The sequence below is a fragment of the Atta colombica genome, unplaced genomic scaffold (genome assembly GCF_001594045.1).
Source record: "Atta colombica isolate Treedump-2 unplaced genomic scaffold, Acol1.0 scaffold135, whole genome shotgun sequence".
Taxonomy (NCBI): Eukaryota; Metazoa; Arthropoda; class Insecta; order Hymenoptera; family Formicidae; genus Atta; species Atta colombica.
In genome coordinates this window covers 737,495-742,092 of record NW_017259223.1, presented here as the reverse complement: position 1 = coordinate 742,092, position 4,598 = coordinate 737,495, and positions in this window count along the sequence as shown.

Genomic DNA, 4,598 nt, shown 5'->3' with positions numbered 1-4,598 from the left:
TACGAAATCAGTCAAATTAACCAATTTCAATGTTCTAGACTAAATAGTACAAAAATTCCTTTATCTTATAATATGTATGTATATACAAGTGTATATTTTGATTTAATTAAATTTCGTACAAGCAAATTGATATTTGAAAAACAACAATGTTTTTATTCTTAATATTTATAAAACTATTATTATTACAGATATATATTCTTTTACAAATCGAACATCTAATACAAGGTAACATTTTTTTATTCGCTTCACAATTTTTTTACTTATTTCTTATAAAATAAACCGTATTTTGACAATTTTTTTTATCTCAATATTTTTGAAATACGAAAGATTTAAAGTTTTGAAAACTTGATGATGCACTTCTTAAAGTCGCGATAACTCCACTTCTATTCATCCTACAAAGTCTAAATTGGTCTCATTTTCAAGATAAAAGAATTATTTTTATTTACGTATGATACATTATTATTATGATTGTTACATTATTATAAACAATTAAAATATTTAAAGTCATTTTACTGCTCAAGGCCAAAATAAAAATTTTTTAAAATACCGTCTTATTCCTCGTTAAATTTTCTCAAATCAAATTTTTTTAGAATGGTCATTTGATATTACCTGCATGAAAGAAATTAAGGTAATGTATATATATAGGAGAAGCCGCCCAGATCACCTTGATCTTGACATATGTTGTCATATATCATGAGTGACCTTCAGAATGTTTTTATATTGCATAATTACCAAAATTAATTTCTGCAGCATGACGGCGGACAAACGGCGCGCGGAGGGCGGACGCCTTAGTCCATATATTACAATTCGATAAAATAACAATCATAAAATTATTAATAATATGATAATATGATAATTGATTATATTTCAGTAATAATATATAATAATAATGATGATAACAATATAAATAATATAAAAATGAAGAAAATAAATGTTTGCGGTCATAATATAAGATTAATAAACTTAAAATAAGAGAAATATGTCATTACTTTATTATGTATTACATTATATTTACTATTTCATAATATTTACATATATATGGTTAATAAATATATTTACATTATTCGCTGATTTTGAATTTAGTTATTCATTTCTTTAAAGTAACATCAACATATTTTTTTTTTATTTTCATTAATCTGTGTTTGTATTATGACTTTTTTTTCTATTTCATATTGTTCACATTATTATTATTATTGTTATTATTATATATCATTGAAATCATATATCATAATCAATCGTATTATTAACAATTCTATTATGATTATCATTTTATCAAATTATAACAAGTAATAGTTAATTATTATCTATTTTAATTTCTTTTAATCTCTAACACATTTACTGACGGGTTCAGTACGACGCAGCGAATCTACCTTCGCTTACCTTCTACTCATTGCCACCAGCTCTCTGTCCACCGTCTGCCACCGCATCGCGGAAATTAATTTCTTCTACACAGATAATATCAAATGACCATTAAAAAAAAGATAATTTTTATAGAAAATTTAACGAAGAATACAATGGCATTTTTATTTTGATTACCTTATTAAATAGTAAAATGACTTCAAATATTTTAATTGCTTAATAATCATTATTAAACAGCAATTATAATAATAATGCATAAATAAATGAAGATTCTTTTATCTTTAAAATAAGCCCATCTGGAAGATTTATAGGAAGAATAAAGGTAAAATTATCGTGATTTTAAAAAGTGTATTTAATTAACAAGTATTCAAAAATTTAACCTTTCGCATTTTCGAAAATATTGACCAAAAAAAATTGCCAAAATAAGCATGAGCCGTATTGGCTTATTTCATATAAGAAATACGTGAAAAAAATTTTAAACAAATAAAAAGTGTAACCCTCTATACTTTTGACGAAATCCGTTCGATTTGTAAAAAAATGCCTCATATTTGTATTACAAAAAAATAATTATTTATATATGTTATTTATATATTTATATATTAAAGTAATAGTAACTTGAAAATTGTTCTAATGCAGAAAGTTTAATAGAAACGTAGATATAATACAATCTGATTTGCTTATTTAATAAAAATGGAATATTAAACAGATAATATATAGAGATTGGCGTTTAACCTAAAAATAAAAAATCGTTAATATAATACAATTATTATTCCATATATCTTAAATATGTTTGATATAAAATATGTTGTATTTTTATAAATATGATAACAGTAAAGTAATAATGAGTTCTTACCATTCTGTTGAACAAAATCTTCCATTGCAATCAAAGCTGCCAATATAATAAGTAATATTTTCGGGTAAAGTTTAAAATCGAATACTTCTATATTCTATATGGAGCGATATGTGACTTATTTTTAGTAATTAATTTAGCAATCACTATGACCACGATCCATCTACAAATAATCATTATACAATATTTTAATGTATATTACCAATATATCAAGTTATCAATTGTTATAAATATTTACGGATTTTTAAATAAAATTTAATAATTTACAATTATATTAAACACATCTAATTCATCGGAAAGTATTAGGCATACGTTCAAGATATTAGTATTTTAATAACTTGATAACGAATAAGTTTTGCTTGCAGGTATCTAATACTTTTGCCCGCTTAACTAATTGCTCATCTTCCAATATTTTGATTCATCTTAGCCTAAGATCTTTCTCCTGATCCAAGTGGACTATATATTATAATAAGAATTCCTTGCAAAAATTTGAGAGTTTCTTTTGCATTATGAATGGCATTCGATCTAATATGTATAATACAAAATTGGTCAAAAGTGTCAAGAGATGCCAAAAGAAATAACTATTGTATTTTTCTGTACATAAAAAGATTTTTATGTAACATGTATAAATCCAAGTGTTGATAAACATAAAAGAATAGGATTTCTTTATAGTAGTGTCAAATTTTCTATTTTCCAAAATAATATCATTATAATTGTGTTCCACCTTTTAAGAAATTTCAGAGTTCACTGTCTTACTCTCTAAAATCTCTTATATTCTCTTTTACTCTTTTGTTTATAGATAAATTACCTAATTACTACATAATTTATCTTGATGAAAATATAATCCATGATTTATCCGAAGATAAAACAATCAGCTCTAAAAAAAATAATTTCTAACATATAACATATAACACAATCAGATATCCGGGAAATATTGCCGGATATTTGAGTTCTGGCAATATATCCGGCCGAAAAAAAAAACTTTATATTGAAATGACATTTATAAATATAAATTTCTGAAAACTTTTATTATCACAGATATATATCCCTAATTATTATTATAACATAAAGACTATAAAGTTACATAGCAGAATAATAATATAAAGTTATATAGCAGAATAATAATATAAAGTAATAAAAATGTCGTAGAATGTAAGGATTATAATATCTACCGATAATACAATTAAAGATATAAATAGGTAAAGTGAATTTACATTATACGAAGATAGATCAAATATAAACGAGAATTCTCTTTTTATTATTTATTAGACGAGAATAAAAATATAAATAAATACAAATAAATACAAATAAATAAATACAAATTATTTTTCTATGTAGTTCCTTAATATATTAATATATTTTTGCCAGCAGTTTAGCGATCCTATTTTCATTAAAAATAATAAGTTATGTCTGCAGTTAATTGCGCACAAATTCATCTATACTATTGTAGAATCGTCCTCTTAATTCTTTTAGCAGTTCAAACAAATGATAATCGCATTGAGATAAATCTTTCCATACGATTATCATTTGTTTGAAACACTGAAAGAAGAATTAAGAGGACAATATGATTTATGGACGATGCCAGTAGAGAGGAATTCTTGCGCAATTAAGAGGATTCTAAAGCAAAATTCGAACTCCGACGAAGTCATTAGAGGTCGCGCCATGCGCTGCACATCACATATTTTTATTAATATCACAATATCTTACGCAACTATGATACACGCAGTCACACATTCGTGTCATAATTTTCGTATAACAAATTCGTCTCAATAAAGCGTCTAAGTCTAATTCTAAGAACTCGATGTAACTTGTTCGTATAACTACGTGTCTGGAAATCACTATTTCATACATTCGGGTAGCAAAGCATTTATTTCAAGCAAATGTTGTCACGACTTTACAGCTGAGACACCATGTTTTACTAAGAAATGGCAAAAAATATATCTATTTTGAAATTTTTGATCGTTCGAGGCATAGACTACACTTCTTAGACTCGTATTAATGCATATATTTTAATCCTGGAAAAGAATTTTCGAATCAATGAAAGAGAAAAAAAATATTTGTACAAAAATTACATGATTTCGGTAAAACATCGGTAAAACAAGAAACTTTAGGATCCTCTTAACTGCAGACACAACCTACTACTTTTTATGAAAATAGGATCGCCAAACTGCCTATCCGCTGGCAAAAATATATTAATGTAGCAGGATACTATATAGATAAATAATTTGTTTTTTTTTATATTTTTATTCTCGTCCATAAATAATAAAAAAAATTTCTCATTTATATTTGATTCACTCATATTAATATCTACAAACATCGCGTGAAAAGAAGAATTCCACAAGGAAAGTTTTTGTGTATTAAAGAAAAATTGTAAAGATAAAAAATAAAA